Here is a 12,573-nt window from a genome sequence, read left to right as displayed (position 1 = left end):
TCAGGCGGGCCGTCATGTACAAGGAGCCTCGCAAGGGTGGGAAGGGCGTTCCAGATATCCCCACCCTCCTGCGATCCTCTTTTGTGTGTGATTGTGTCCGCCGGACTTTGCAAGTCAAGAATGGCTCCGCGAGCAGGTCCATGTCTCGCTTCTTCCTGCTTCCTCTTTGGAGGCGACTCGGCTGGGACAAGTGGGACAGCTCCTTCCCCTACAACTGGACGACGCCATGGTTCTACGGAGACGTCGTTCGATTTGTGGGGGAGCATCAACTGGAGGGACTCAAGCCCGACTTGTGGAAGCCCAAAACTATCCACAAGCTAATCAGAGCCAAGGATGACGTGGAGAACATCACAGGACTTCACCAGGACACGCTGGAGACTGTGTGGACAAATGTGTCGTCTGACAGGCTGACCAACGGGCACAAGGACTTGTCGTGGATGGCGATTCAGGGCGGACTGCCCGTCCGGTCATTCATGCATGCCCGGAACCTGTGCAAGACCCGGTACTGCCCAAGGTGCCCCTTCGTGGAGGAAACATCTTTGCACACTTTTTGGGACTGCGGATTTGCACAGCGCCTATTGACTGCACTTGAGGACGACCTGAGGAACTCTGTCCCCAGGGCGAGCCTATCGCACCATTCTGTGCTTTACGGACTCTTCCCTGGGGTTCATACCGTCGGAGCCATCCAGGAGGCTTGGCGCCTTATGAACTGCTTCAAGGATGCCGTTTGGGTCGCCAGGAACCGGCTCATCTTGAGGAGGGAGAGGATGTCCATCCAGGACTGCCACAGGCTGATCCACAGCCTGCTCAGAGACTATTCCATCATGGACGGTCCGGAGGACGAGGACGAGGACTAAACCCCTCCTCCCCCTCTCCCCTTATGTGTCTTGTCTTTCAATAAAGCTTCGGGCCTGTGATTTTCCCCTCCCCATCCCCTTTATCCCAATCCCCATCCCTTATCACGGTTCGTCGTACTGTATTGATTGACATGCTTTTTCTTTCAGATTAAGTGTTTTGTGTAGCATAGGGGTGTGATGTGTCTAGTTAGTGCGTCGTATCCTCATGCTATGTAAATATGATGTAGAATTCTGTGTGTACTGGGCTGCGGCACTGTACACTGTCTGTTAACTTATTTTTTGTGCTAATAAAAGATATATTCAATCAAAAAAATCTGTTCTTATCGCTTCTCGGCCTTTTGGCTAAGATCAAGTGTAGTATCATTTGAAAAGGCAGTTTTGTCCTTGGGCTGCCCTAGTAAATTGATGCATATTACACACTGGTTTGGTGCACTTGTTAGTACGCCAGGTGGCTCATAGAGTTATCTGATGGAAAACATGGCCCTCCAGGATCGAAGTCACTAGTCTGGGTAAGTGTGAGGGCTTTGGAGCAATGTGCCCCAGGAGTAGGCGCCCTGGTGGGAGTCCAAGCTTACTGGGACTGGGAACCCCAGAAAGACTTGGCTTCGTAGCACGGCGCACCTTTGCCAATCATACTTTCTGAGCAACCCCCCCTATTCCTGGCCTCCGGGCTAGGAAGGGGAATTTTTATAAACCCGGTCGGAGGTCCGGTCAGCTTTGGGCTGAGAAACCAACACAGGCTCCAGCTCCACTAGGGTGGCAGCCTAGATGGAAGCTGGGAGCACGAAAACGGCTCTTCTCCGGCTTCGGCTAGGGAGAGCATCGGAGATCCTTGACCCTCGCTGTGGCCTTCTGGCTCGGAGGGATGGGGATGGTTTATTGGGGACCCTCTCCTCCGGGAAGGGTCCACATGAATCCTCGCCTCGTGCGCTGTTTTGGTGTGACTTCGGTCACATTTTTCAGTGCCTTGGATGCAGCTTCAATCAAAAAAAAATCTGTTCTTATCAGTTTAATATCTGATACGTCCCCTATCTGGGGACCATATATTAAATGGATTTTTAGAACAGGGAGATGGAAAAAGAGCTTGCTCTGTCCACTCCACGCATTGACCTGGTATTGCAGTATCTCCAGGACCGGTGCACCCCTTCTTTAATGCAGTTTCTAAAATCAGAAAGAATTGAATTCAATGTTTTTTGTTCATTTTGCTTGTTTGTCGGATTTTGGGATGGACTCTTTGGCTTTGCTTTTCTTCTCCTCATTGGATTTTTCATGTTCAAAGTTGCAGAAGCCAGATTACAAGCTCATTTTGGTTCAACTTCAGCAACTGTGCATTGCATTGCCATGTAATGTGATGCAATGCTATCTTTCTAGCTCTCCCTTTTTACTTCCTTTTGGATAAACAGACATATTAGGCAAGCATTTTGGAGCTTTCACCTAAATAACTACAGGTGGTGAGATAAGCTGCACAATATAATTGACCTTTCAGTATATTGTTGCACACACACCATCTATTTAGCAAATGCCCTTGTTATCAACAGCAGCCTTTTAAACTCACCTGAGCTAACAGGTATGTGCGCTGGTTACTCTGCTGCGCTTAAAATTTCTTTTTTGGTTTGCTACAATGCCTTTTCTGAAACGTTGTCTCCCTCTGCTGGAACACTGACTTCTTTCATTTAATGCCTGCAGACTATAAAAGAGAACACAACCCAGAAAGTTTGGTTGATTAGTCTGTGGCATTCTGTTAAACTGTTGCTTATGGCGGTCTCTGTGAGCTTCTCAGCGACATTCAGCCAGCCAGGTATCCTGCCTGCAGTAGATGGAATGTGGCAATGGAACGCTGGCTGCGCGTGTCATAATAGGCTCTGAGCCTTTATATACCTGTGCACAGCAGCAGCCACCTTCAGTCTGCTGCTGGACAGCCAGCAGCAGCAGCAGCAGGAGAGGTATGTAATCAGGAGCCCTCCTGCTAAGGGTAGACAGCTGCTCGTTCCACCCCACCCCCCGCCTTAATTGGTTCTCCTCCCTTCCAACGGTGTTGAGGCGGGTGGGAACAGCAGGGGGTGAAGGTGCTGTGTTTAAAGAGGTGGAGTTATGCAGATCTAAAACGCGTGGATTGCAGCAGCAGCAAGCCGAAAAGTGCAGGCATGTAAGGGATCTAGAGGTTGACAACATGTCTTCTTAACGGGAGTCCAGGAGCTCATCTCCACAAATGGACTTTTCAGGATCCTTGGGTGGCTCCGTAGTTTGAAACCAATTCTGGTTATCGCTTCTCGGCCTTTTGGCTAAGATCAAGTGTAGTATCTGTTCTTATCAGTTTAATATCTGATACGTCCCCTATCTGGGGACCATATATTAAATGGATTTTTAGAACAGGGAGATGGAAAAAGAGCTTGCTCTGTCCACTCCACGCATTGACCTGGTATTGTAGTATCTCCAGGACCGGTGCACCCCTTCTTTAATGCAGTTTCTAAAATCAGAAAGAATTGAATTCAATGTTTTTTGTTCATTTTGCTTGTTTGTCGGATTTTGGGATGGACTCTTTGGCTTTGCTTTTCTTCTCCTCATTGGATTTTTCATGTTCAAAGTTGCAGAAGCCAGATTACAAGCTCATTTTGGTTCAACTTCAGCAACTGTGCATTGCATTGCCATGTAATGTGATGCAATGCTATCTTTCTAGCTCTCCCTTTTTACTTCCTTTTGGATAAACAGACATATTAGGCAAGCATTTTGGAGCTTTCACCTAAATAACTACAGGTGGTGAGATAAGCTGCACAATATAATTGACCTTTCAGTATATTGTTGCACACACACCATCTATTTAGCAAATGCCCTTGTTATCAACAGCAGCCTTTTAAACTCACCTGAGCTAACAGGTATGTGCGCTGGTTACTCTGCTGCGCTTAAAATTTCTTTTTTGGTTTGCTACAATGCCTTTTCTGAAACGTTGTCTCCCTCTGCTGGAACACTGACTTCTTTCATTTAATGCCTGCAGACTATAAAAGAGAACCCAACCCAAAAAGTTTGGTTGATTAGTCTGTGGCATTCTGTTAAACTGTTGCTTATGGCGGTCTCTGTGAGCTTCTCAGCGACATTCAGCCAGCCAGGTATCCTGCCTGCAGTATATGGAATGTGGTAATGGAACGCTGGCTGCGCGTGTCATAATAGGCTCTGAGCCTTTATATACCTGTGCACAGCAGCAGCCACCTTCAGTCTGCTGCTGGACAGCCAGCAGCAGCAGCAGCAGGAGAGGTATGTAATCAGGAGCCCTCCTGCTAAGGGTAGACAGCTGCTCGTTCCACCCCACCCCCCGCCTTAATTGGTTCTCCTCCCTTCCAACGGTGTTGAGGCGGGTGGGAACAGCAGGGGGTGAAGGTGCTGTGTTTAAAGAGGTGGAGTTATGCAGATCTAAAACGCGTGGATTGCAGCAGCAGCAAGCCGAAAAGTGCAGGCATGTAAGGGATCTAGAGGTTGACAACATGTCTTCTTAACGGGAGTCCAGGAGCTCATCTCCACAAATGGACTTTTCAGGATCCTTGGGTGGCTCCGTAGTTTGAAACCAATTCTGGTTATCGCTTCTCGGCCTTTTGGCTAAGATCGTATGACTGTACCTTGATTGGTGCGAGTCTCCTGGAGGAATCCGGACCCTTTTGTGGAGGATTTTCTGCTTTTTCCTGTGGTATTCCATACCGACAGAATCCAAGATGTCTTTTGTGAAGAACACCATCCATTTGTCCGTGGATCCATCTGACCAGAACAAGAACAACGTGGTTTTCATTGTCCAAGACATCGTTGAAGGCAAAGCTGGAGCAAGACGTTCTGAGATCTTCAGTGTCAACGAATTTTCACGTCAAGGTAATTATGACGTTACCTTTATGGACCAGGATGTTTGCCTTAATGTCTTTGAATGGCTCCGTGGTCACTCTAGTGACCCCTGCTTGGAAGGAGTTAGATGGGAACCTTTGTTTGGTCTGCAAGAAAAGGAGGTGACTGTGACTGTCTATAACCCTTTTACAGACCCTGAGCTGCTGGAGTGCTTCCTCTCTCGCTACTGTGAATATGTGCGGAAGGGAGTGAAGCAAGTCAATTGTCTAGGAATCTTTAACTGTCAGTATAAATTCCGTGTGAAATTGAAAAGGGATCCTGACAGTGTGGGGGGCTTTAGACACCCTCCATCAAATTTTTCCGTTGCAGGCCATAGAGGTTTCCTCTTTTACCCAGGCCAGCCCATGTTTTGCCGTAGATGCTTTTCTTTCGGACATACCATGGTAACATGCCTTAAAGGGCAGTGTTGCCGAAATTGCAGAAAGGAGGGGCATATGGCCAACCAGTGTCCAGAGGCCAAGTCCTGTGATGTCTGTGGGAGTAGTGATCACATGTATAAGGACTGTCCTATGAGTGCACCTAGACGTTCTGATAAAGAACAGAAGGAGGAGGAGCTGGAGAGGAGGCAGATGGCAAGCGCACTGAAAGTGCTGGAAAGATTGGAGAGGGAGGAGAGAGAGGGAAGGAGGCGGGAAACTGGTAGAGCCTCTCCCTCTACGGCGCCAGAGGAGGTGTCCCTGAGACCATGTTCTTCTTCTGCTGAAGAAATGAGGAAGAAGCGGAGGGAAGAAAAGGAGTTCTGGAGGGAAGTGGCAAAGGTGGAGAAAAAGGCAGTGTCTGCGAGAATATCTAGGAAAGTGGTGGAAGCAGAGCTGCCTGAGATGATGACTTTTGGAGAGGCAATGGACGCAACAGGATGTGAAGTGCAAATCTCGGAACCCGACAGTCCTGAACACCCTTCGGGTCCTGAAAACATTGAAGATTTTTCTTCGGAGGATGATAGGGGTGCAAAGAAGAGTCGTAGGGAGGATGGTGGGGGCAGTGATGATGCAGATTTTAGTGAGCCTCAGAGGAAGATCAGAACTGCCAGAATGAGGAGTGTGGCTGGTGAAGCCAGCGGGTCGGAAACCAGCTGTTCTGTTCTGATGGCGGAGGAGGATAGTGGTGGTGCTGGATAGTGTCACCATATAATATTGTAAATGTTTTTTCTTTTTGTCCTCTTGTGAGCTTTGGTTTAGGCCAAAGGCTATTTCTTTGTGTAATTGGTGAAGGAGTAGAAGTATTATGGGATTTACCATAGTGTCCCAAAACGTAAGAGTGTTTAAAAGTAAAGTAAGAAGAGCTGCTATTTTTGAGTTTTTAGCTATGCAAAATGCATCTATTTTTTGTTTACAAGAATGTGGGGTAGTGGATGGTGTGAAAGGGGATGAATGGTCTTATGGAGCGTCTGTGTGGTCGGGGAGTGCATGTAATAAGAATGATGGTGTGGGTATTTTGGTTAAAGGAAGGGAGGTTGTTTTGAGTGATTATTTGGTTATTGAGGTGGGGAGATGTATCCTTGCTAATTTTGTATACAAGAATGTAAAGTTTTGTGTTATTAATGTTTATGCGCCAGTTGAAAAAAATGAGCGCAAAAATTTATTTGAAAAAATTTTAAGCTTTTTGTTCCAGGAAGAATACCTGTGGTAATTGTGGGTGATATGAACTGTGATGTGGGGAGAGTGAATGTGGATGTGTCTGGGAAAGCATTATTGGAGTTAGTGAATGATTTTGGGTTGTGTGATATGCAGCGCGTGTGTAACATGAATCCTTTGTTGAACACTTTCTTTTCTGAGAGTGGTAGGGTACAATCCAGATTGGATTATTGTTTTATTTCTAAAAATATGGTTTCTGTTAATTATAGGCAGGAAAACGTTCTTTTTTCAGATCATGTGTGTATGTTGTGTGAGTTGGATATAAAAGTTGATGGAGTGTTTGGGAGAGGATTGTGGAAGTTAAATGTTAAACTGTTAGAGAATGAAGATGTGAGAAAGGAGTATGAAAGGCGGTATGAAGAATGGTGTAAGCATAAAAATGAGTTTGGGAATGTTTGTGAGTGGTGGGACTGGGTGAAGAAACAAACAAAAATGTTCTTTAAAAATTTAGGATACAAGTATGCAGCAATTAAAAGAGAGAGTTTTGTTAAACTGAACGCGCGGTTGAGCGTTTTGTATAAGTTAAGGGAAGGAGGAGTTGAGGTGGAGGAGGATATTTTAGAGGTAAAAAAGGAGATTAGTGAGTTTTTGTTGGAGAGAGGGAGAAGCATAGTGTTTAGGGCAAAGATTGATAAGATGGAGCAGGATGAGAAATGTTCTCGGTTTTTCTTTAAAAAAGTTTTTGGAAAGAAACAGAGTATGAGCGTGGTGTATGGAGCAGATGGAAGTGAGGTGAGTGGAGAGGATATGTGTGAAGAGGTGGCTAAGTTTTATGAGGATCTGTATGCAGTGAAACAGAGGGATGAATGTTTGGAGAATGATGTTTTGAGTGTGTTAGAGAGTAAGTTGAGTGAAGCAGAAAGAGAGAGAGTGATGGGTGAGGTGACTGGTGATGAGGTATGGAAGGTTATGTGTAGTATGGCTTTGAATAAGACGCCGGGGGAGGATGGCCTCCCAGTAGAATTTTATCGTGTGATGTGGGGTGTGATTGGTAAGGACTTTGTGGATGTATGTAAGTATATGTGGGGAAACATGGAGGTGACTGAGAGTATGCGTGCAGGTTTGGTTGTGTTAATTCCTAAGAAAGGGGATTTGAAAAGTCTGAGGAATTGGAGGCCAATAACGTTACTTAATTGTGATTATAAAATCTATGCAAAACTTATGGCTAATAGGATGCGTGATGTGATAGAGAGTGTGATTGGGGATGAGCAGTGTTGTGCGGTACCTGGGAGGCGGATTCATGAGTGTGTGTGTATGTTAAGAGATTGTCTATGGGATTGCATGGGTCGTAAGAAGAGTGTATTTTTGTTAAGTTTGGATTTTGAAAAGGCTTATGATAGGTTGTCGCATGGTTTTTTGTTCAGAGTGTTGTTAAAAATGGGTTTTCCGGCTGATTTTGTTGGGCGAGTGAGAAGTTTGTATGCGGGTGTTTATAGCTGTGTTTTAATGAATGGGTATGTGGGTAGGAAAGTGAATGTGTTTTCGGGTGTGCAACAGGGGTGTCCTTTGTCCCCTGTAGCATTTATTTGTGCAATTGAGCCATTGTTGTGTATGCTGAGGAAAGATAAGGTAATTCGTGGTGTGCAAGTGCCGGGAGGTGGAGGAAAAGAATGGAAGGTGAGTGGTTATATGGATGACGTGTGTGTATTATGTGATTCTGAATGTTCGGTGAGGCGGGTGAAGTTGTTAGTGTCTATTTTTTGTGGTGCATCTGCGTTTAAAGTGAATTGGGAAAAGAGTGAGTGTAAGGGTTTTGGAGGCGGAAGTTTAAGTAGGGATGTAGGTGTGAATGTAGTGAATGGACCTATTAAAGTTTTGGGTGTGAAGTTTTCAGAGAGTTTGGATGGGAAAGAAAGTTGGGATGATGCGAAAGGAAAAGTTGAGCAGAAGTTGAATTTTTGGAAATTGAGGAGTTTATCCTTTTTTGGGAAGATTTTAATTGTTAAGAGTGTGGTGTTGCCAATATTTTTATATATTGCGGTAGTATTTCCACCAGGATATATGTGTATGAGAAGCTTGAATAGAATTTTATTTGTTTTTTTGTGGAACTCGAAAATGGAGAGAGCTAGGAGAGAAATTTTGGTTAAAAGAGTGGAAAAAGGTGGTTTGGGTTTTCCGAATTTGGACGTGTTTTTTGGTGTGAATATCGTTGTGTTTGTTTTGAAAGTGATTAGGGCGGATGGAAAGTTTTCATCTATGTGTAGGTATTTATTTGGAGCGTATTTGTTTCGTTTAAAGTGGCAAGAAAGGGATTTGCGATGTCCGATTGCTTTTGAGGTGCCTGTATGGTATGTGTGGGTTTATAAGTTTTTGGTGAGGTATGAACTGTGTGATGCAGATGTGAGATTGCTGGAGAATAAGAAGGCTGTGTATAGGATGATTGAATGTAGAGAGGTAGAATGTGGAATAAATATGGTTAGGGGTGGTGATGTGCAGAAGGTTTGGAAGAAAGTGCGGATGAGTGGTATGACCAACAAACAGAGTGAAGTTGTGTGGCAGTCTTTACATGGAATATTACCTGTGAGAGAATTTCAGAGGAATAGAGGTTTGGTGAGGAGTGAAATGTGTCCAAGAAATGGCTGTGGTGGAAGGGAAAGTGTGTTGCATGTTTTTTGGAATTGCCAGTATGCTAGAGATGTGATTGGGAGAATGGGGCCTTTGTGTAAAGAATTGTGTGGTGTGAATTTGTTGTCTTTTGAGTTGTTTATGTTTGGTTTGGGAATATGTGATGGGACGAAGGAAAGAGTCTTGTGGTTGATGCTTGCATGTATAAAGGAAGTGTTATGGGATGTGAGGAATGTGTATGTGTTTAAAAGGAAGGAAATTGCTGTAAAGGATAGTGTGAAGGTGATTTTGGGGAAGATGTATGTGTGTTTCCTATGGGACAAAAAGAGGAGAGGGGAAGTGGATGCGGAGGGAATATGGAAAGTTAAAAAGTGGAGATATATTGTTAGTACCTCTTGATTTTTGTTATTGTTGTTTTGAAATATGAAATAAATATTTCCGATGATGATGGGGACAGCAAATTGCGTATTGGATTTGACGCAGCTGTTTTGATGGAATTTTCCTTTGTCTGGTTTCCATAGACTGTGGAATTTCCTCGTCTGAGGAGAAAAAAAAAAAAAAAAAAAAAAAAAATCTGTTCTTATCAGTTTAATATCTGATACGTCCCCTATCTGGGGACCATATATTAAATGGATTTTTAGAACAGGGAGATGGAAAAAGAGCTTGCTCTGTCCACTCCACGCATTGACCTGGTATTGCAGTATCTCCAGGACCGGTGCACCCCTTCTTTAATGCAGTTTCTAAAATCAGAAAGAATTGAATTCAATGTTTTTTGTTCATTTTGCTTGTTTGTCGGATTTTGGGATGGACTCTTTGGCTTTGCTTTTCTTCTCCTCATTGGATTTTTCATGTTCAAAGTTGCAGAAGCCAGATTACAAGCTCATTTTGGTTCAACTTCAGCAACTGTGCATTGCATTGCCATGTAATGTGATGCAATGCTATCTTTCTAGCTCTCCCTTTTTACTTCCTTTTGGATAAACAGACATATTAGGCAAGCATTTTGGAGCTTTCACCTAAATAACTACAGGTGGTGAGATAAGCTGCACAATATAATTGACCTTTCAGTATATTGTTGCACACACACCATCTATTTAGCAAATGCCCTTGTTATCAACAGCAGCCTTTTAAACTCACCTGAGCTAACAGGTATGTGCGCTGGTTACTCTGCTGCGCTTAAAATTTCTTTTTTGGTTTGCTACAATGCCTTTTCTGAAACGTTGTCTCCCTCTGCTGGAACACTGACTTCTTTCATTTAATGCCTGCAGACTATAAAAGAGAACCCAACCCAAAAAGTTTGGTTGATTAGTCTGTGGCATTCTGTTAAACTGTTGCTTATGGCGGTCTCTGTGAGCTTCTCAGCGACATTCAGCCAGCCAGGTATCCTGCCTGCAGTAGATGGAATGTGGCAATGGAACGCTGGCTGCGCGTGTCATAATAGGCTCTGAGCCTTTATATACCTGTGCACAGCAGCAGCCACCTTCAGTCTGCTGCTGGACAGCCAGCAGCAGCAGCAGCAGGAGAGGTATGTAATCAGGAGCCCTCCTGCTAAGGGTAGACAGCTGCTCGTTCCACCCCACCCCCCGCCTTAATTGGTTCTCCTCCCTTCCAACGGTGTTGAGGCGGGTGGGAACAGCAGGGGGTGAAGGTGCTGTGTTTAAAGAGGTGGAGTTATGCAGATCTAAAACGCGTGGATTGCAGCAGCAGCAAGCCGAAAAGTGCAGGCATGTAAGGGATCTAGAGGTTGACAACATGTCTTCTTAACGGGAGTCCAGGAGCTCATCTCCACAAATGGACTTTTCAGGATCCTTGGGTGGCTCCGTAGTTTGAAACCAATTCTGGTTATCGCTTCTCGGCCTTTTGGCTAAGATCAAGTGTAGTATCTTTTGAAAAGGCAGTTTTGTCCTTGGGCTGCCCTAGTAAATTGATGCATATTACACACTGGTTTGGTGCACTTGTTAGTACGCCAGGTGGCTCATAGAGTTATCTGATGGAAAACATGGCCCTCCAGGATCGAAGTCACTAGGCTGGGTAAGTGTGAGGGCTTTGGAGCAATGTGCCCCAGGAGTAGGCGCCCTGGTGGGAGTCCAAGCTTACTGGGACTGGGAACCCCAGAAAGACTTGGCTTCGTAGCACGCCGCACCTTTGCCAATCATACTTTCTGAGCAACCCCCCCTATTCCTGGCCTACGGGCTAGGAAGGGGAATTTTTATAAACCCGGTCGGAGGTCCGGTCAGCTTTGGGCTGAGAAACCAACACAGGCTCCAGCTCCACTAGGGTGGCAGCCTAGATGGAAGCTGGGAGCACGAAAACGGCTCTTCTCCGGCTTCGGCTAGGGAGAGCATCGGAGATCCCTGACCCTCGCTGTGGCCTTCTGGCTCGGAGGGATGGGGATGGTTTATTGGGGACCCTCTCCTCCGGGAAGGGTCCACATGAATCCTCGCCTCGTGCGCTGTTTTGGTGTGACTTCGGTCACATTTTTCAGTGCCTTGGATGCAGCTTCAATCAAAAAAATCTGTTCTTATCAGTTTAATATCTGATACGTCCCCTATCTGGGGACCATATATTAAATGGATTTTTAGAACAGGGAGATGGAAAAAGAGCTTGCTCTGTCCACTCCACGCATTGACCTGGTATTGCAGTATCTCCAGGACCGGTGCACCCCTTCTTTAATGCAGTTTCTAAAATCAGAAAGAATTGAATTCAATGTTTTTTGTTCATTTTGCTTGTTTGTCGGATTTTGGGATGGACTCTTTGGCTTTGCTTTTCTTCTCCTCATTGGATTTTTCATGTTCAAAGTTGCAGAAGCCAGATTACAAGCTCATTTTGGTTCAACTTCAGCAACTGTGCATTGCATTGCCATGTAATGTGATGCAATGCTATCTTTCTAGCTCTCCCTTTTTACTTCCTTTTGGATAAACAGACATATTAGGCAAGTGACGCGCCCCTGGGCCTGTGTCGCGCTGCGTTGCGCACGCGGGAGCCTACCCGGAGCCGGATCAGTGGAGGGTTGTAGTCTCGTGGCGGTGACCCGGTCCGTGCCCAGGGAGTCAAACTAGACGGCAGTCTATTAGTAGTAAATAGTTGATGACTACGCCACCCGTTGAGTGCAGCCAGGAAGCTGCTGCTGCAGGGCAGACCGCTGAGGCCGGTGGTAGGATTGTGCAGCGTGATAGTATAACCCCCAACGGGAGGGGTATGGCCTCAGGGCAGCCGACGTGGATGATGGGGGTAGCAGGAACCACTCAGAGACGGTACGGTGTAGTTCAGGGTCTTTACTGGTAACAACGACAGACCCTCCCGGAGTACTTGCTAGCAAACGGGGCCTGGTCAGTCTTTGAGCAGATGGGATCTCCCCTGGCCAGGCGTAGTTGTAGGCCTCCCAAACTGACTGTACTCTTCTGGCTACCTTGCTAGAAGCTGATGTAAGTAGCCCACGTCCCTGAGTGTACCGTGTGGTGCTCACCCGTATGGCCGGTGACTCGGGGCCTTCTAATGGCTTCCGCTCCACGATGGCGGTGCTGGTCCCACGCGTGTGACCGTGCCTTCGGGCTTCTGGGCCAGAGGACCTGAAATCCCCTGCCTGACGGATTCTGCTGCTGGGTAGGAGTTAGTCCCCACAGCCTCGGACTCCGGGT

At 45.9% G+C, this 12,573-nt stretch overlaps 4 non-coding genes and 2 pseudogenes across 4 annotated transcripts; all 6 read left to right on the top strand.

Moving 5' to 3' along the window:
* Positions 1-1,179: 1,179 nt before the first annotated feature.
* LOC141220743 (U2 spliceosomal RNA) lies at positions 1,180-1,295 on the top strand (annotated as a pseudogene).
* A 524-nt stretch (positions 1,296-1,819) lies between these two features.
* Positions 1,820-2,004, top strand: LOC141220653 (U2 spliceosomal RNA). Its single transcript, XR_012288858.1, has one exon. It is a non-coding gene; the product is annotated as a U2 spliceosomal RNA (small nuclear RNA).
* Positions 2,005-3,119: 1,115 nt separating this feature from the next.
* LOC141220610 (U2 spliceosomal RNA) lies at positions 3,120-3,310 on the top strand. The gene has a single exon (XR_012288815.1). It is a non-coding gene; the product is annotated as a U2 spliceosomal RNA (small nuclear RNA).
* A 6,157-nt stretch (positions 3,311-9,467) lies between these two features.
* On the top strand, positions 9,468-9,664 carry LOC141220705 (U2 spliceosomal RNA). Its single transcript, XR_012288897.1, has one exon. It is a non-coding gene; the product is annotated as a U2 spliceosomal RNA (small nuclear RNA).
* Positions 9,665-10,779: 1,115 nt separating this feature from the next.
* LOC141220736 (U2 spliceosomal RNA) lies at positions 10,780-10,895 on the top strand (annotated as a pseudogene).
* A 524-nt stretch (positions 10,896-11,419) lies between these two features.
* LOC141220651 (U2 spliceosomal RNA) lies at positions 11,420-11,602 on the top strand. Its single transcript, XR_012288856.1, has one exon. It is a non-coding gene; the product is annotated as a U2 spliceosomal RNA (small nuclear RNA).
* The last annotated feature ends 971 nt before the right edge of the window (positions 11,603-12,573 follow it).

This window comes from Phyllobates terribilis, unplaced genomic scaffold (assembly GCF_046119375.1).
Source record: "Phyllobates terribilis strain yellow unplaced genomic scaffold, ASM4611937v1 Scaffold_298__1_contigs__length_2340664, whole genome shotgun sequence".
NCBI classification, from domain to species: Eukaryota; Metazoa; Chordata; class Amphibia; order Anura; family Dendrobatidae; genus Phyllobates; species Phyllobates terribilis.
Note: the sequence above shows the minus strand (reverse complement) of the source record. Positions and strands in the feature narration are given on the sequence as shown.